Raw genomic sequence first — 21,541 nt, 5'->3', positions numbered from 1 at the left:
CACAGATTCTTTTGTTAATATTATAATCTAAAGCAGTGAACTCAGTGTGACCTTGAATAACTAAACATCATCCTAGTGATACAGTAGGTCTTTTTGATGTATTCCTATTTGTAGATATATTCCTATAATTGTTCCTAAAAGCAATTTTTTCAGAATTAAAAATACTATACAAATTGTTTCCCACTATGTAAAAAATTTCTGGATGAAAGATGAATCACAGTAACATGATTTTCCGAGAAAGGGAAAGGGAAAGGGAAAGGGAAAGGAAAGGAAAGGAAAGGAAAGGAAAGGAAAGGAAAGGAAAGGAAAGGAAAGGAAAGGAAAGGAAAGGAAAGGAAAGGAAAGGAAAGGAAAGAAAAGGAAAGGAAAGGAAGTTCTATATCTGTTCAAGTGATACATACAAGAAACAACAGGTAAGTAAATAGGGGTTTTTTTTTAGAATAGCAATTGCAGTAAATACATTAAGTGATGTCTGTTTATGTATGTTTTTCTTACTGTTACCTGCAACATCATTCAGATTAGATTACTCTAAACCATGGTTAATAAAATCAAAATTGAATCTATGACAAAATGGGGTACGTAGGAGTGGACACTACTATCTCCACTTCTACACTTCTACACATCATTTTTTGGGCCAGAATTTGACTTAAATGTCAAAGAAATTTAAGAAGCAAGAAAATATCAAAAATTCAATTTTGCATATTGTAATTTTTTTTTCAGTGCAGGGAAGTTGCGTGAGATCCATTTATAATCTAATATACCAATGTCAGGTCAAACACAGGTCTCTCAACCTTTCTCTATGGGTGTATGATTACATATCTTGGATTATTAGCTAGGCTGCAAAATCATCCTGTGCCAATTAGTGTCTTTTAAAGGCTGATCTGTCTTCTGATTCTTGTTTTGGAAAAGATTATGCCAGGTGGCTTTGTGTAATTGACTAATGTAAATCTACATTCATGTAGCTGCATAAGATGCCTTGTATTCTAACTCTAATGCTTAATGACTGCATTCTCTGAAAACACTTAAGAACAGTTCACTGTGCAAGATGACTTCCACATGAAATGGCACCAATAGAATCCCAGCTGATTTTTCAAAATTACCTTAGAAAAACACTCATTCAGGTTAAACATGCACTCACACAAATTCAGTATATATGAAACTAAATTTTGTTGTGTAACAGAGAGGTCATAATGCAAGTTTTAAATGGTTTCTAGCCATTAAAAATACACAATGCGGTATAGCTATAGTGGCCTGTAGTTTCATAGGTACCAGCTGAAGCTGTATTCCAGTATAGTCAGCTTACTTGAAAGGGTTTCAAATTACACATATTCATCCTATGTGCTGGAAAACCAATGCTGCTAAGACATAAATGAAGAGCTCAATTTGTTATTTTCGGTTTATAAAAGAGTTAAAAAGCAGTGGTTCTAAGACTTTCATATATTATGCAAAAAATAATTCTGGATCAAATTAATAGTAAAATTGTCATTTAAAGATAGTAGACTTAAACAAAGATTTGGCTTCTTCTCCCAGGCAAGGACAGGAGGACACGGGTTCAGGCTGTTTCAGGGAAGGTTCAGGTTGGACATAGGAATAGACTGCCCAGAAAAATGGTGGATTCATGGACTCACCATCCCTGGAAATGTTTAAGAAACAACTGGCTGTGGCACTTACTGTATGGCTCAGTTTAAGCTGTTGTTCAAAGGTTCAACTTGATGATCTTGAGGTCTTTTCCAACTTTAATGATTCTATGATTCTCTTTTATGGTTATTGGCAATGCGTCTAAAAATTTATTTGGATGAAATTTTTCTTTCAGTAATACCACTCTAATTCTGATTCTACTGACATCAGCCCAATTGATTCATGCCAGAATTGACTGTTAGGCTCACACCTTGTTAAAAATCTGTTTACACCCTTTTATGTATTACAATGAAATTGCCACTAGAAACCCGACACGGTGTAAATTATAAACTGAAAAGTCAGAAAAGAGAATCACAACAGTTAAGGGAACTAAAAAGAGGCAGTGTGACTATTCGAGTGGTAAAGAGATCTATTCTTAATTTAATTGCGGTTCCCTGTAAAAGATTAGTATGTACCTGTAGTATGTAGAATCGTGTCACGAAAGAGGTCAATGTCTGCAGCTCACGAAGCCTAAGTGAATATAATGGTGGTTAATTATGTCCCTTTTCTGAGTCTCTTAGCAGAATTTTGTGGTATTTTTGTTTTGTCTAATGCACAAGGTATAAAGTGCCATGTGTTTACATTTCCCTTCAAGTGCTGTTTTATGCTGTGAAAAGGATTTTTGTTGCCTTTGCATGTACTGCTTACTTACATTTATGATAACTGAGCCACCCATGTTCTCAACCTTTGCTCTTCTCTCAGTTGTCACATCACACACTTGTTCAGTGGCCCAGAAAATCCACTGCCATGTGTTATACAAGAGAAATGTTAATGGGGAGAACCACAGATTTTAAAGTAACAGCACGTCTGTTTGGGAAATGGGATTAATTCAGAATTTCAATTTTGAATTCTGCAGTTGGCTTCTCTGGGCTATGAGGACGTGAAAAAGCTGCACAAGAGCAGTGCTGGCAGACTCTGCTATTTTTACCTGGAGTCAATAGAACAGATGACCTTTCTTTTTAAGAGAATGCCATTTTTGTGATGTGCTCCAGCTTCTATTGCACATTGCCAAGGTGACGTTTAATGCAGTCCCTCACAGAGTTCAGTTATGCTCTGAAAAGAGTAGCTCCTTACAATATTCCTCAATATTGGGGCAGTATTTTCTCACCTGTCAGGGAGGTTACACACATTGATTTTTAACTTAAGGCTGAAAAATGAGGAATCTTCTACAACAGAACTCGTGGTGTGTGGGAATCTAGTTAGCAGAATCACTTTTCTCTCTTATTTCTGCACTCAGGATGAAAAGTGAAATGTGAACTAATAAAACCTAGTGGTAGCTCAACTGGAAAGTCTGAGGTCTGATTTAGGTCAGGAATCAGGATTCATCACCTGAGAGTTTGCAGTTCAGTAGAGTCTGAAGTTTTGATTCCGACACAGATTTAGGCAAGTTTATGTGCTGCTTTGATAAATGTATGAAAGCTGAAGAAACTAATTAATGGATGTGGGCTGGTTTTCTGTTAGTTTTTGGTTTTGGTTGTTTTTTTTTTGTTGTTGTTATTTGTCTACTCTTGTGGTTATGTATAGCACTTTAGAAATAGAAGATGCACCTGAAGTAGTTTATGCATTTTACTTGGACATAATACTAAAAAAAAAAAGTAATAAAATAATATCATGCTGTATGCATTAGCTCTCTTATAATGTTTATTAATCTTTTCTTCTAGTTACAGAGCATTAGAGTTTTATATTTATGCTGTCATATGGAGAAGCATTTTCACTATAATATTATCATTATTATAGTTAATATTATAAGTTCCAGGTTAGATGAGGCATGTTATTAAAAGAATAATGTTTTGATGGGGCAAATAAATAAGTGTAGATATAGTGACCTCAAGTAGTTTCTCATTTCACTGGAATCCGCCACCAATTTTCTTTACTGATTCCCTCTAATTCTCCACCTCAATACCAGACACTCCCATTTGGATTTATCAAGAGACAATATGGAGGTATATTGAGAGACAAATTGTGGACATGCTAGTAGGAAACAGCTTATTGAGTCCTTTTGAAAGGGTGGGTGAGGGAGGAGAAAAATAAACAACAAAAGCCCAGAATATGCTAAGCCATAATTTTTTTTCCATCAGAAGATTCCAAAATAATTTACATGGAGACATATGGGGAAACTGAGGAAGCACAATGACTACTGCTGACCACCTTTTCTTCACTTTTGTTTGTTGCTCCCTTTGTTAGTTTGCAAGCATTTCATTAGCAGTAGAAATTGAAGGAAAACCAGAACTGAAATCCTAGACAATTGCACTAAGAATCAAAGAGGAAAGGAGATCACAGAGGAAAAACTATGACTCCAGATGTTTACAGTGAAGTCCTATAAACCGTGTAACAGAGACTTAGGCCAGTGTTTAACCATGCAGAGGAAACAAATTTCAGGAAAGCAAGTGGAAAATAAAAATTTCCATGGAAAAAAAAAAGAAATGTAATTACCTCAGAACTAGTAGAATTTTAGAGCAGAAAAACAAGGAAAACCATCTGAAATGAGAATAACATCAAAGTTTCCTGTAAAAGAGACAATAAGCTTATTTAATTGATCCTAATTTCTGTCCTGAAAATATCAAATTTGATGATCTTTTGAATTAGCTTTAGAAGGGATTTCTGTTCTGTCACTACTAGACTCATTACTTGTAAATTTTGTTGTTAGCAGGCAAGCAAAACTAAGTTTTAAGTTTAAGCTGAACTCAGCTGGTGCAGCAAGCTCAGAACCTGTAAGAATACAAAGTTTAATTTTGCTGCCAGGAAGTTGAAAGGTGAGTGCTGTAGAGAAAGTGGCCTGGGAAAAAGATTATTTTGAATTCTTTTGGACTGTGGATAGAGAGAAACTGCTGTATGTTAGCATGCACCCAAATATATCAATTATTCAAAGTCTCTTCTTTGATGGTACAGAACTTTACTCACATCTGATACAAATCTGGGTGTAAAAGGACCATTGTTGTCTTGGTGGTTTTAGGCATCTGCTTCTTCAATAACTTCCTACTGTGCCTGCTGTCATATCAGACCTGACTGATCATCCAGGTGTCTGGGGATAATAAAGAAAAGAAATGTAATAGGAAAATCGGAAGAATCTCTGGCTTTCCTCTGAAGACAGCCTTCTAGGAGTCTATTAAATGTACAAAATCACTTATTGCTTTTTCAGCAATCAGCCTAAATGTCTGGGATATGACACAGAAGAGGTTGAAGAAACTGCACTAGAGTTTCGTAGATCACCTAACATAGGAACTTTGTAAAAAAATTTTGTTCACCCAACACTTAGAATCTTTCTTTCTAAATCAAGTTGAGAATTTTCTGCATTAGCTCTTCTTTTTAGTCTAATTAACATTTTTTATAATTTTCAGTATTCTCTCTGAAAACTTGCTTGTAACATGTAGCCCAAGAACAGGAAAATACTTTTTGGCTTGTACTTCTGAACAAACCTTCCACAATTTGAATATTTGAAATTTGAATTTGAATTATTGAAATGAAATTTCAAGAAAACTTGAATACTTGAACTGAAAGGTGAGTCACAAGCCAGGAGTTTTAGGAAGAAAGGGTCTTTTTGTTTTTGTTGTGAGTGGTTTTTTGATAATGCAATAATAATAAAAATAGCAATACGAATTACTTTCAGATATTAAGAAAAATGTCATAGAGACATTATATACTAATGTCTTCTGCTAACTGACTACTGATAGATTTGAGCAAGTTACTGAACGCTCTGACAGAGTCTAGGAAGAGTACTATGCACAATTACTTAACTCTTACGTTAGTAGAGGAATAGTGTCTACATGCCTAGTAGAATAGACATGAAACCAGTTCTATCAAATTGTTCTTAGCTGATGCAGTCTTGCTCAAATCACCGTAATTATTTTAGTTTCTTGAGCAAATCTCCACTCTCCTGTACTTCACGGAGTAATGTGAGGGTTAAGTTATCAGCCTCAAGTGTACAGAAGAGGAGAACAGTGAGTCATCAGTTAGAGTTCAATTAGCCCTGCAATTAGGTAGATAATCTGTCTTGCCACAAAATATTCCTCAATATTTGCAGAAATCTTGTCTGCTATTTCTATCCAAACCATTTTGCCAGGCCTAACTAACCTCATAAATCTTACAGACAAAGGAACCAAGGACTTGTTTTCTCATATCTAATCTGCTTTTTCTTTTTATTTTGGCTTATTTTTTTCTACAGAGTAAACTGAGGCTCGAGTCCTCACTCACATGCTTCGTACATCTCTTAAATTTAGTCCCAAACCTCAGGCTCTACATTTTGTTACCAAGCCAATATATATTTTAATCTGCCAGAACATGCATTATAACATAATGAGAGCAAAAATTTATTTTGAAACATGTTCCTGCTTAAAAAAAAAGTTTTAATGTGAGTCAATGAAGTAACCTACGACATACATGAGATTGGTCTGCTTAATGTAATGGCCTTACAATCTCTATCAAACACCAAAACAACACTGAAGACTTCAGGATATGGAGATCATCTTATGATTCACCAAGGATCAATGTCATATTTACTTACAGCAGTAGAATCATAGGGTTGTTAAGGTTGGAAAAGACTTCTGAGGTCATCAAGTTCACAACTGGAGACCTTGCACTGCCCCATTTGCCACTAAACCAGATCCCCAAGAGCCACATCCATAGGTTGTATGAACATTTCCAGGGATGGTGACCCAACCAGTTCCCTGGGCAATCTGTTCCAATGTCCAGTGACTGTTTCAGTGCGAAAATATTTCCTAATATTGAATGTAAAACTCTCCTAGTTCAGCTTGTGATAATTTCCTCTTCTTCTGTAGCTTGTTACTTGGGAGAAGAGGAGGCTGCATCCTCCCTCCCCACTTTGTGGTTGTTGAGAGTGACAAGGTCACCCCTGAGCCTCTTTTTCTCCAGGCAGAGCACACCCAGCTCCCTCAGCTGCTCCCCCAGATGTGTTTCACATCTTTCCCCAGCTTCATTGTCCTACTCTGAACTCATTTCAGCACCTTTATGTCTCTATCTGTGAGGGGCCCAAAACCAAACATGGGATTTGATGTACAACCTCACAAGGCTATGTAGGGATTTTATCCATAGAGAAGCTTCAGGGCTTAGCTTTCTACAAGACTTACCTCAAGATATAATTCTGAACCACAATATGTGTTTTTCAGTCAGATCAGATTAGACTAAGTGGCATCCAATAACTACATTTTACCTTGTCTAGTTGTATGATGAGTCATACTAAAATTGCTGCTTCATACAATGCTTTTCTAATGCAAAAATCAAGAAGTTAATGATCTTCATTTCAAAATTTGATGTTTATCTTTACCATTGCTTGACAGAAACTGTACCATGATATCCATTAATGGGACTTCTCAGGAGAGCTATCAGAGAAGGAACTATTCTTACAATGTTTCTTATACCTCTTTTATCTGTTTCTTTTCTAAGTACTCCCCAGCTTTATGTATGAAGGCTGATTCCTGTAGCTTGCAGCAAGAAAATTTCATAAATTGATTCCAGAATTTAGCGTTTTACCAAGCTTGCAGAAAAGCCAGCATTACTGTATTGATTTAGAAATTTCTCCAAGAAAAACAATGCTAACAAACACTGAAAAAACAGAAAACTTTATAATTTAAAATAGTATGCTTTTATTTTTATTCTGATTCAACAAATAAGATCACTTTAGTTTTTTATGGATATAATTATTTCAACAACTTTTAATTTATTAGTATTGAGTTTGATTTCTCCATCCTTCATTTTTCTGATTGAATTTTTGACAAACTAAATTATCTCTCATGACAATACCATAATTTTAAAAAGTATGGCTCCTGTGTCAGATAAAACCCCAGAAGTATCTAAATCCCACAAGGATCCTAAATTCTCTATGCAAACTTTTTGTCTCTACCTTTAGATATCTACTCAAGTGAATGATTTTTCCTATACATGAGAACTCCTGGTTACTCTTTTCAAAATTAGTCTCCAACTAATGGCCTACATATGGAAAACCTATGAAAAAAAAAAATTGTTATTAGATATTACTGCTCTTTAGCCAGCCTCCCTTCTGCTTTCTGTGGACCCATTCAAATGAGTTATTAATCATCTAGATACTTTTGTGTCTACAAAGGTAGACAGTTCGTTGCTGTAAATACATGTTAATGTCATTCTTGGTTGGTGACCTTTCAGTTACCATGAAGATAAATAAAATGTCTGAAAAATCTTTCTGTAGAGTCCTTTTATTATATGAACTGCTCACCCACAATTATATCTTTAGTGCATATTTTTAGCATTACGAAGTGCATTGTAATTGTTAACAGCAATGTTTTACTGTGGAGTGACTTGACTTTATGAAAATAAACCAAAGACAAATCTCAGTTTTACATGAAATGGAGATTGATGGTTTTGAAGAGGAAGACATTGTAAAGCTTTTGTAGTTTTGTACTAAGTTGCAGTGAATTAGCTGGATCTCTCTGCTTTGTGATTTGCTTCATGAAAGATGAAAATGTGAGAGACATTGATACACTCCATCTTTGCTTGAGGCAGTTTCCTTCTGACCTATTCATACTTCTGGGCATATATGAGGCAAATATATTTCCCCATGTTCCTTGAAAATAGTAGAACTTTATACTAAGCTTTACTTTCCTTTTGTTTACAGGGGAGTTTATACACACAGAATAAATACTCATCCATTAGTAAGTTCTTTCAAACACTAGGGCCTTGTACCTCACCAAGGTCTCAAGGTTTTAATAGAATATCTTCAAAAGAAGTTTTTGCCCTGTATCCCAGGATTTTGTTGTTTAGGGTTTTTTTAAATATAAATCTCATTGCTGGGGACTGGAGTGGTTTCGTGTTTGTTTGTTTGTTTTTTGCAAACTAGACATTTAAAAAGGTAACTATTACAGCTAAATTTTACTCTTACCAATTTCCAGATTTTATCAGAGAAATTCTCTTCACTAAAAGACTAGGTCCAAACTTAGCCTATGAATACATACTTAAAGTTAAGTGTTGGATTAATTTTACAAAAGGAAATGGGAAAATTTCCATAATTGGGTAAGAATGAAGAAAAATGCTATGCAGTTTTTAATTTTAGAAGAGGAAATACAAGTACAATTAACCGCATATGTTGTCTTTGGGTGTAAAGATGGCTCTGTTTGTACTAAACACACAGACTTTTTCAATGTCAGTATAATTTTAAACTTGCATCATTTTTATGAAACCTTTACAGTGTAGCCCAATTCTTGAGCTTGTCCAGGTCTCTCTGGATTGCATCCCCTCCTTCAGATGTGTCAACAGCACTACTCAGCTTGGTGCTATCTGCAAATATCTTGACAGTGCACTTGATCCCTTCATCTATGTCATTAAGAAGATATGAAATAATACTGGTCTCAATACAGACCCCCAGGGGACACCGCTTGTCAGTGATGTCTACAGGGACTCAGCCCAATCAACAAAGTTATATTTCTAATTGTTATTCTATGGCTCCAATGACAGACTGAATTACTTTTACATCTTTAACTTATGGTTTTGCATTTCTGTTACCGATAAGTAAGGCTTTATAAAAGAGAGGACTTGTAAAATCATGGCTTAGGCCTGTTACTTCGGCTAAGTAGAGAGGGACTATAGGAAAGTGACTCAGCTGAATTAGGGGTAGGAAAACAAGTTATATAACCATCATGTGTTCACATCGTGATGCACGGTGGTTTGTTGAATTATGTTTGTTATGATTTAAAATTATTTAAAGTAAACCAGCTAACTGCTTGAAAAGGCCGGGTTTCTGCAATAAAGCAGCTCTCCTTTGCACTGCCTGGGGACTCTGTGTCATTACAGACTCTCATCTCCCATGTTTCTATGTAGCTATTCAGTAATTTTTTATATAAATCTGCAACATTAGTCACTTAGTCTTATTCTGCCCCAAAAGGAAGAGTGACTTTAAAGAGGAGCTGTAAACAGACAGGGTCACCTTTCTGCGCCTTAATGAAGTAAGATTGACCTAAGACTTAAATATGTGGTTTACATATCAGTAAAATGCATTTTCAGACAAATATATTGATTAGATATTAATAACTTTCTCAAAAGTCTCTGCTCTTCCTTATGTGTCAAACCTCTGAGAAATGTCATTTTCTAATCTGAAGGAGCAGTTACACACTTTAATTTTCAACTATATATAGTTTAGATAAACTAAAACTGAGGCTTATGGCTTCACCAAAATTCTTACAGAAAAAGATGTGAAATTCAGTGTTTTTAAAATGGTAGCACATTGGTAAATATATGTCAAGAGCCACAACTCAATGTCTTTTCTAAGCTTTAATAATGCAGCCTTAAACCACTCATTTCCTCTTACAATGAAACTTCAGAATTGTAAGGCATGTTATGACATATAGTCATGTCCTGCACAAATAAAACAATATGTGACTAGAGAAAAATGATTAGGAGGGAAAAGAAGCCATACACCAGCTGCAGTTGCTGATGTGTTGATATACATACTAAATGAGGGGCCACATAGGGCACAGGTTGTGCTGCTTTTATGATATGCAGAAGTATTTCATCCCCTAGCTCTTTTTTTTTTCCAAAACATATTTCAAAATCCAAAACTTAATGAACAGCATTACCTTTTTGCCATGAAGGAAATTTCTTGAATGAGAGTTTAAATAAAACTGAAAAGCTGTAACAGTTGTTTATTGTTATAAAATAACTTGCTCAACTCCTCTAATTCAATGTGTCATATGAATTGTGGTTAAATAACCATAGCTTATTTTGAAACACAAATTAATTATCTATTACAAGCATGCTATTGCTTATCTCTTTCAAAGTCTCATTAGTATGCAAATGACTCTAATTAGGTCACTGTCAGACAATATTTGTGTAGAGTCACTTTCCAAGGTTTTATGTGATGATTTTGGTTCCTAAATATTCATAAACAGTTCTCCTAAAATCAGCTTTACTTAATAGGGATCCTTTGGAAAGTCTCATTAGTTCAGTGGAATTAATCTCAGATGGCAAAGAAGAAAAAGTATTATTTTCTTTTTTTTTTTCCAGAAGATTATATCTTCCAATTTCCACACACACTATTAACAGATTAGGGAAAGAGTATTATATTTTTAATAGGAATTAAATTTTAAAAGTCTTGTCATAAAAACTGGATGTGTTGTCTTTGATCTCTTGCTTGCCTTGATAAAGAGGTGAAAACAAGAAATGGAAAACTTTGTGAGTCAGGAAGAAAGTCTGACACATTGAAAAAGAGGTACTGCAGACTAGAATTAGAATGTACAGTTGTAAATATATATTTATTCATTGTTTTAATGTGTATAACATTTAGCAGATGGAACTTTTATGACTTTTTAAAAATCCTGTACAAATCCTGTATCCTGTAGGGATACAGAGTAAAAAACATTTATGAATTAAAGAAAATTGCCCCCAGAAAATAAAGTTTTGCAACTTAAGAATTTATGATACTACCTTGCAAAAATAGAAAGCAGACATTTTACTTGTCATTCAGGAAAGGGAGAGAAGTCAAGGAGAAGAAAAAGAATTATTTTTTTGGGAGGGGTCAGTCTCTGGATATGCCACGATGAAGAATAAAGTAAAAATTATTTTAGACAAATTACAAATAAAAGAGAATTTTTCGTCATCTGTAGAATTTCATTTTAATTGTTTACATCATAGCTATTTTTTAAACTGATAGAATGGATATCTCGATAGCAGAATTTTTATTTAAAAGAAGTAACAAACTATGCTGATTTTGGCTGGGGTAGAGTAAGTTTCTTCACAGTGACTGGTGTGGGATTGTGTGTTTTGGATTTGTGCTGAGCACAGGGTTGATAATTAGAGATGTTTTTGTTATTGCTGAGCAGGGTTTAAACAGACAAGGCCTTTTCTACTTCTTGTACTGCTGTGCTGGCGAGGAAGTTGGGGGTGCAGGGGAGGGTGGGAGGAGACACAGCCAGGACAGGAGACCCCACTGACCAAAGGGATATTCCAGACCGTGCTCAGTGTATAAAGTGGGAGCAAGAAGGAGGAAGGAAGGGCATTTGGAGTGATGGTGCTTGTCTTCCCAAGTCACCATTACAGGTGATGGGACCCTGCTCTCCTGGAGATGGCTGAACTCTTGCCTGCCCATGGGAAGCAGTGAATTCACTCCCAGTTTTTCTTTGCTTGTGTGGGGCTTTTGTTTTCCTGTTAAAATGTCCTTATCTCAACCCTGGAGTTTTCTAGCTTTTACGCTTTCAAAACTGTCCCCGATCATGCTGGTGGGGGAATGAGTGAGCAGCTGTGTGGAGCTTGATTGCTGGCTGGGGTGAAACCACAGAAAACAAACAAACAAAAACAAAAACAAAAACAAAAGAAAAGATAAATAATAACAGTAAATTCACTGCTACTATGTGGAACCTAATGAAATATCTTATTTCATATTAGTTCTCCATATATTTTGGGCTCACTATCATCCAGAAACTTCTTCCTATAAAATGTATGGACAGTCTCTACAATCCCTGCAGAGTTCACAACAGGATTGAATTCACAGATAGAGAATTTGTATTGAAATAGTACAGTGCTAAACTTCACTTAATTTTTAAGATAATTTGAAGAAAGAAAATTACTGTTGATGCTAAGAAGTAAAAAGCATATAAAGTAATATTTGAAGACTAGTACTTCTTCCACAGAAAGCTGCAAAACTGTAAATGGAAGTTATTATTTGAAAGATCATGCTGTATTCATCATAATATTTGTAATTTAGATACTGTATAAAGAAATCACAAGATAGTTCCAGTTGTGCTGTATTTACTATTTTACTCAGTGGTCTACTGTTGATTGTTAAGCACAGTGAAAATATTCTGCATAGCTTGTTCACAGTCATGGAGCTGTAAAGGGTCATTTCTCTCTCTCTTTCTCTCTCTCTCTATCCCTCTCTCTCTTTCTGTCTCTCACCTAAATAGTACTTTGGTGTTCCTCTAGGAGATGGATCTGCCTCTCTGAAAATAAAACCAATCTTTAGACAGCTGAGAATGGAGAACACTGCTGCCTCATTACTAAAACAAATAGAGTTTGGATACTGTGAATGAACAGTCTGTCATTGAAGTTAGGATTCCAAAGGGAAAAGCTTAAAAGATTAACACAGAAAGAAATTTAATCTTAAAACCCTTCTTGAAATCCTGCATCAACTCCCAGAAGATTCAATGAAAGATAGGGGCAAAGAAACCATGAAGGAGATGTGGACAACAGAACTACTTTATCTCACTGTTGGGTTTTGTTTGTTTGTTTCTTTTTAAACTATACTTTTTATTCTTATGCCCAGAAAGTGTTTACTTTTTAATGTATTACATGCCCATGGTCTCTGGGAATCAGCAGCCCTTAATGATATTTAGAATTTTGAAATATTTGCATGGCATTTCTACAACATGCATAGCCAGCATTTTCCCATAAAGAGAAAAATTGACTGCAGTTTTTGTTTGGTCTATTTCTTAGACACTTTTTTATTTGTCCATATTGGAAAGATGTTACAAATATTTTTCTAGTGTCAGCGTTTTTGCATGTGAAAGGTGCACACAATAGAATAGATGTCTTGTTACTTCTTATATTAACATCATATTTAAGATGGGGGGGGGTCTCCTAGTGATCCATATTACTAATTCAATATTTTCTGTTCTTTTCACATTCCACTTTCTTTGAAATTCTGCTTGGATTATGTGATTTGGTTTCTGAATCTCAATTTTCATGGACAGATGTTTTAGAAGTCCTACAGTCTTTTAATTTTCTTTAGGTTAAAAAAGTGGCAGTTAGCAGACAACTGCATCTTGGAAAAAAAGTAGAAAACTCTTCTTCATACACGAACTCATTTCAAATTAGAACAGATTTCCTTTCCTTTCCTTTCCTTTCCCTTTCCTTTCCCTTTCCTTTCCTTTCCTTTCCTTTCCTTTCCTTTCCTTTCCTTTCCTTTCCTTTCCTTTCCTTTCCTTTCCTTTCCTTTCCTTTCCTTTCCTTTCCTTTCCTTTCCTTTCCTTTCCTTTCCTTTCCTTTCCTTTCCTTTCCTTTCCTTTCCTTTCCTTTCCTTTCCTTTCCTTTCCTTTCCTTTCCTTTCCTTTCCTTTCCTTTCCTTTCCTTTCCTTTCCTTTCCTTTCCTTTCCTTTCCTTTCCTTTCCTTTCCTTTCCTTTCCTTTCCTTTCCTTTCCTTTCCTTTCCTTTCCTTTCCTTTCCTTTCCTTTCCTTTCCTTTCCTCTCCTTTCCTTTCCTTTCCTTTCCTCTCCTTTCCTCTCCTTTCCTCTCCTTTCCTCTCCTTTCCTCTCCTTTCCTCTCCTTTCCTCTCCTTTCCTCTCCTTTCCTCTCCTTTCCTCTCCTTTCCTCTCCTTTCCTCTCCTTTCCTCTCCTTTCCTCTCCTTTCCTCTCCTTTCCTCTCCTTTCCTCTCCTTTCCTCTCCTTTCCTCTCCTTTCCTCTCCTTTCCTCTCCTTTCCTTTCCTCTCCTTTCCTTTCCTCTCCTCTCCTTTCCTTTCCTTTCCTTTCCTTTCCTTTCCTTTCCTTTCCTTTCCTTTCCTTTCCTTTCCTTTCCTTTCCTTTCCTTTCCTTTCCTTTCCTTTCCTTTCCTTTCCTTTCCTTTCCTTTCCTTTCCTTTCCTTTCCTTTCCTTTCCTTTCCTTTCCTTTCCTTTCCTTTCCTTTCCTTTCCTTTCCTTTCCTTTCCTTTCCTTTCCTTTCCTTTCCTTTCCTTTCCTTTCCTTTCCTTTCCTTTCCTTTCCTTTCCTTTCCTTTCCTTTCCTTTCCTTTCCTTTCCTTTCCTTTCCTTTCCTTTCCTTTCCTTTCCTTTCCTTTCCTTTCCTTTCCTTTCCTTTCCTTTCCTTTCCTTTCCTTTCCTTTCCTTTCCTTTCCTTTCCTTTCCTTTCCTTTCCTTTCCTTTCCTTTCCTTTCCTTTCCTTTCCTTTCCTTTCCTTTCCTTTCCTTTCCTTTCCTTTCCTTTCCTTTCCTTTCCTTTCCTTTCCTTTCCTTTCCTTTCCTTTCCTTTCCTTTCCTTTCCTTTCCTTTCCTTTCCTTTCCTTTCCTTTCCTTTCCTTTCCTTTCCTTTCCTTTCCTTTCCTTTCCTTTCCTTTCCTCTCCTTCCTCTCCTCTCCTCTCCTCTCCTCTCCTCTCCTCTCCTCTCCTCTCCTCTCCTCTCCTCTCCTCTCCTCTCCTCTCCTCTCCTCTCCTCTCCTCTCCTCTCCTCTCCTCTCCTCTCCTCTCCTCTCCTCTCCTCTCCTCTCCTCTCCTCTCCTTTTCTTCCCAATGTGGCATCTATTTTAGACTGTGTTCCAGTCTAAACAGTCAAAGTATTATTTTGGGAATGAATAGTCATCTATTTAGCTGCCTATACTTAGGCCTAAAATGGGATTTGGAAAGATTATTAATCATTATTGTAAATACAAGCAATTAAGTTGGAAGATTTTCAAAGTTAGACAGCACCCCATTTTGGCATGGCATGAAACTATGAAGTATTTCTGTCTTTCATCTGAATGAAATGAGTCTATAACCAGAAATTTAATTCCATACTTCCAGTGTTGATTGCAGAAATAAATTTTTATGCCTGAATTGCCTTCCTATCTTTCATTCTTTCTTTGCTCCTGTCATTCCTCCTCCCTGCCCCCTTCTTTCCTTCTGAGGTACTTACACAGAACATGATATTTCTAGACTGGGACTTGTTAAAAAAGTTTAGGAATGTTGAAAGGCTTTCCAGTTCTCCCTAAATGACATTTTAATGCAACATTCTCATTTATTAAAAGAAGTGGTCTGAAAACATAGTCCAATGCCTACTGAACTGTACATTTTCAAACTGAGCAGTTTAGATGCTGAGTTTGAAAGGTTCAGGATTCACACCTGTTTTCTCAGACATTTTGGTGATACCTGGCATTCTAATATTACTTCTCTTAGAAGTGGTGATTTTACTATTGTGGATTTTACTACGTATTAATTGTATGTTAGCTGACTGTATTGCAAATTAACTGTAAGCTTTTTTTTTACAGAAAATATATTCTAAATGAAAATTCTGTAAAAAGTCACAGAGTGCCTAAGTTTATTTCTATTATATTTTTTTTCATATAATTTCAACATTTACTTAGAGTGCATTTACTTAAATTGTTATTGCTAAATCAGGGCAAAGTGTTACTTACCTTACATTTCACTTGGAAATTGCTCCTGATGGAAGGGAATAAAGACAGAAGGAAGAGTATATGAGTAAGTAAAAATAAGAATGTACATTTAAGGGTGTAGCAAATTCTTTACAAAGTCTGTGACCCTAATTAGAACTACTTTCTAATTTGTTTTACATATTAGAAATAATGAAAAAAAAAGTAAATTTACTTTTTTCCTTTTTTTTTTTACCAGCTGATATCTGGGTTTTGTACTTTTTAGAAAAATATTATACTAATAAGCAGGACGCAAGTAGGTAAGCCCTTTATACTGAGAGTGTGCATAAATTTTCCTGTTCATAATACATGATTGATCCAGCCTCAGGAAAGATTAGGATGATGTTCTCCCTTTTCATTCCTGGAACACCTCTGGCTCTGCTTCTTACCCATTTTTCTGTCACTTTTTTCTCACAGGCTCTGAAGAGCTGCACTGCAAATTTTATTCACTGTCTGGACAAAAAAAACCCCAAACAAACAAAATATTTCAGGGCACAAAAGACAGTTTTCTAGTCAAGAAATCCTCAGTAGATATTACTTCTAATCATGGAAAGATAACCTTATTTATTTTTTGTAATATGCAGTATATATTCTTATAGATTGGTATTTTTTACAAATTTAATTTAGTTTAAAATAATCAAAATTTATTCAATATAATTAATGTAATGACTGCTATGCAAATATGGGCTGGTTTCTGCATTTGATACAAGACTTCTCATTCCCCTAAAATGTAATTGGAAGAACGTTTTAATCCCTGCGACTAATTGACTTATCTGTTCCTACTGCTCTACTTGTTCTTTCATAAATAAATAAATAAAAGCTTCCCACTTTCCCTCTCTCTGCAAACTAAAGTCCTGTATCCTTGCCTGCCTATTTTGTGCTAGATAATGAGCTCAGCATGAGTTGTCACCAGGCTTTTGAACTGCTCCATTGTTCACATGTGTTATGCAGATGCTGTGTGTCAATAGCAGGCATTACTTGCATTAACTTGCTGCCTGTCCTTTAGATTTTAGCTCAGAGTTGCTGCTCAGCCAAAGCCAGGGTTAGACTCATCTTATATGGGCAAGAGGAGAAAAGACAAGGAGATATGTGTCATTTCACCCTCAGAAAAACTTCTTGCCAATGAAAATTAAATTGCCCCAAAGATCTTAGTTGTTGAGAAAAATATGCGTTCCAGGAGGTATTAATATGTGGAAAACATCCCTCTGAATGTGAAAAACAGTGGAAATTGCTTAAAAGTGGCAAAAGTAGCAGCAGTATTTTGTATTTTAGTCATGGAAATATTTTTGTGGTTTTTGTAAGCAATTTTATTGTGATTTTAATTGTTTTCTACATAAATTCATTTTGAAAGAAAGAATGTTTCTTTCTAAAATTGCTACTATGTGTGGAGTAGGACAGCGTGATGAGGTCTAAAAGTGCGCAATAAAGACTACCTAAATTTTAGTTACCTCTTCTCTTGAGAGCCTGATTGCTTGCACTCATTTGCTTGTCCGTGAAGAGCAGTGGAAGCCCCACAAAGCCTCCAGCATGAGACAGTGTCTGTAAATGAGGTCTTTCTTTATGAGAGGTAGGTTAGAAGCATTTTGGTTTGGCTTTCTCTGACTGCCTATTACAAAACCATGGCTTGTGTTCAGTATTCATCATCAAGCCTGCTCCCTTCACCAGCAAAAAGAGCCCAAAAACCTCCACAGGGTTTGGCTTGGAGGACTGCTCCTCGTTCTCTTCCTTTACCTGATTAGTTTGGATTCAAAAAAGCTTTCTGGAAAAGCCATTTTGGGGATGTTGTGAAAGAGAAGGAGAAAAATCCCTTTTCAAAGGACATATTTTAGCTGGAGAGTCAACACCTATCTCTATGCAAGAGCTAAAGAAAACAAGACACAATACTCACATTCCTACAGCGTGCAATATTTCATAAAATGAGGACTAGGAAAAAATAAAACCTAATACTTTAGAATACCCAGGGATTTATCTGGAATTTTTTTTTACTTTTGTGTACGATACTAAATGCTTTCCCTTTATAGCAATGCTTTGAGCTTCATAGAAAAGGACTCTCAAAGAGCACTATAAAAATCTGTTAAAATTAGAGATATTTTTTCAGTACATAAAAATGTCACAACATTAAAGTTCATTATCTCTAGTCCTCTAGGACTAGAAGTGAAAACTAGCTCATATTTGAAAAATATTTTTTCCTTCTACAGTGAAATTGCTCCCCATAGATGGGAAAATCTAAAATGTCTTTTTAAATAAACTGTACCCATTTTTTATATGACATTTGAAACAAACAAACAAACAAGCAATAGCAAAATATCTTATATGCATGTTTACCACCAAAGTAAATTATGGATTAATGATTTGCTTCTGTATCATGAAAATCCAGCTTTCCAATTTTGTTGTCTTGTACAGACATATTGCAGTCTTGTAATAATACACGATTATACATGGAGCAGTGAAGAAATCAACACTAATGTCTGAACAGGGGAGTTTTGGACCTGATCAGGATTTTCTGGAAGTCAAGAAATTTTATTCTGGAAAAAAAGAAGGTGAATATTTCATAATTAAAACACAGCTTAGGAAAAAAAACGTGTTGGAAATGGCCTTCTGATACCAAAAGAAAATAGAAAAGTAAGTTATGGATGCAGAGGAAAGTAAAAGCAAATTATTCAAAATAAGAATAATAATTAGATAAAGCTAAATGTTAGGTAAAATAAACTGAAGATAAGCTCTATTTCTCCAAGGAATAAATTATCAGTGATAACTCATGAACACATTCAAATTAAGTGTACATGGTAGGAATGTCTAAATTATTGATCAATTCTTCAATAGAAGTAAAATGAATCAGTGATTTATTAGACATTTTCCATTACCCATTTTTATACTATGAAAAGTCACTTAAGTAATGGAACCATTTTGCATCATGAAATAACCTTTATCTTTCTGCATTGTTCAGTGATTACTGGGGGAAACAGTCTTTGCAGTCTGTTAGGAGGATGGCATGAGCATGTGATAGAGTCATACTCACCTTGTGTCTGACAAAAAAATATTAAATATCAAAACTCATATTACATATTTGATTGTCTTTTCTATTCTACGGCCTCACCTCCTGCTTTTTGTAGTTGCCTTGATATTTCTGAAGGCTTTGTATTGAAAATGTGGTTTCCTACTCTTTGCTTCTTGTTCTTTTTTAATCCAGCTGGCCTTTGGAAGGTGGCCCTCCCACTCAACATGGAAACTGAACCATCTGGCTGACAAAAGGCAAAGACTTTTGATCTCTAACAGAAACCACTGAACCTATAAAAACAATCAAAACCAAAAATTTGGCAAAATAAAAATACCACCATAGACTTACATATTAACCATTACTTATGCAGTAATAACAATACTCATAGTTGACAAAAGAACAGTAAACACAGGAGTTCATAAAGATGAAAGAATGAAGCCAACATTCAAATTCAATAATGCAGAATACTCAGAGAAACATAGAATTTGGTTTAGTTTGAAAGGGCCCTTAAAAATCTTCTAGTTCAAAAGCCCTTGCCATGGCCAGGGACACCTTCCAATATGATCCCTGGTTATTAAAAGATATATTAAAAATTGATCTATACTACTTTCCATAAAGATTTGTTATGATATGGTTTTTAAATTCTTGTATTTTAATTAAAATTTATATTTTTAAAATCTTAAATAGAATAATGGGAGGAGACTAGTTTTAATAAGTTTATATTTTGGGACAGATTTGTTAATGAAGATAGAGTAAAAGTTTTGTATAAATAAATCTCACTTTAAGAGATACATATGATTAAGAAACATATTTTTGAATTAGGAAAGTACTGGAGGTAGGTAATCCTAATGTTATATTTCATAAAACTTCTAGGCTTCACATGTGTGGCTGCAGATATTCCATATGTAATTTAGAATGTGAATATATAGAGACATTTATGTGTAAAGATATGCTTGTCAGATGAGCTTTTAACTCAGAAGAAAACTTCTGTATATCTGTTTTCCTTGCTTTCTACATTTTATATAAATTTTAAGTGGTTTTTTTCCCCAATAATTTCAAAACTATCTTAGTTGTATACTTCCACTTTCATATTATTTTAATTGATAACTTAATGATAATTTCAGTATGTTAAATTCTGATTGGATAAGTTGTTTTTTTAAGTTGAAGGAAGGAATGCTCAATTTATTAGCCACTGCATTTTTTCAATGAAAGTTACTACTCACTCTTTCGGTTCTTAAAAATGAGAATGACATAAAGCTGGTTCAGGAAATCAAATCTCTCACTCCTTTACAGTGTATATGTAGATGTGAGGACCATCTGCACACTAAGTATGCCCTATTTTTTAGTGGTAAATCCTACTTCTGCTGGCACAGAATTCTCTAGGAGTTTAATGGACCACTTTAAAGAGGAGAAAAGTTGTATTATTTCTATAGGAACTATTATTCAAGAATTATCTGCAAGTTCTTGGGTGTGCTGAACACTGAACGCTTCATTTGTCATTACTTTTCACAAATAGTCTCCATGGTCTCTACTGAAGTCTGTTTGTAATTCTTTTGCTATCCATTAAGCTTCACTAGACTGTGTAGGGTATACATTACCTGTGTAAATCTGCAAAATACTTTTCTTACCCCATGACTCCTGTGAAGGAATTCAGAGTTTTTATGTTTCGCCCTTTGACAAGTATTTATATTCTATTCATGCAAATAGATACAGAAAGTTGTGTGGAAGTTTTAAAGAAAATTTATGAAAGCTTGAGAAACATAACCATTTAAGTGAATCAGCTGATGGTTGGCTGGTTTTAAAGGTGACTCTACATATTTATTGCAAATTTTACAGGCACAGACTATAAACTATCAACCCAATGTATAAACATGATAAATCTTTCCACTTGAACATATGTCTCTCACCACAACTATATGGTTAGCTAAAGTGGTGGTACCTCCTTCCTGTGACAAAGTAATCAGAGCTGAACTAATTTAAACAAATTTGACCTTGAAAATTATAAAGCTCATTTATTCTAGGGAGCGAAGGAACCATATTTAGTTGGAGTTAGTTGACAGATGCATATGGATTATCATCAGAGGCAGAAATGCTGTGGAACCAGGATTTTGTGCAAAGTGTTGTAAGAAATTGGTCTGGCGACACCAAGCTCTGAGATACACTTGTGAAGATTTGTGAGTGTGTTTGATTTCAGTTGCCCTTGTAGCACCACAGATAACCTGTCATCTACTCAGTTAACATTCCTTTGATAAACAGTTTCTACAGCAATTATTATAAAGGAGTGTCTTCTTTGACATGGAGGATAAAAATTCTCAAAGTATACTTTGATAGCTAATTAGACAGCCTTTTTTCCTCCAAGATGTATTTGTCCTTCCTTGTCTCAAAAGGACTAAAAAGCATTCTGGCACCACAGAAAATAGCAGGGAGATATGATTCAGTTTTTCTTGTCAGCCTACAATTTTTACTAATGGGCATATTGTCCTGGGGTTTCTTTCATGTGTGATGTAACAGCAAAATATATTTTAGCAGTAATTTCTGACTGAGAACAAGATTCTGCTGTGTCTGACATCCAACCAGCCATGAAGAGAGCTAAATACAGTGGCTGCCCTGGAGAGAATCCAGCAGCCACCCCACATGAGAGCAGTATATAACAGATGGGACTAGGATGACTGATTTAATTAGAATATTTTAATAGAAGAATGGAGAAACATTACACAGCTCTATCAGTTAGTGAAAAACTCCATTAAATTCCCCAAATTAATTGTTCCATAGGGAGA

This window comes from Molothrus ater, chromosome 2 (genome assembly GCF_012460135.2).
Source record: "Molothrus ater isolate BHLD 08-10-18 breed brown headed cowbird chromosome 2, BPBGC_Mater_1.1, whole genome shotgun sequence".
In the NCBI taxonomy this organism is placed as follows: domain Eukaryota; kingdom Metazoa; phylum Chordata; class Aves; order Passeriformes; family Icteridae; genus Molothrus; species Molothrus ater.
Note: the sequence above shows the minus strand (reverse complement) of the source record.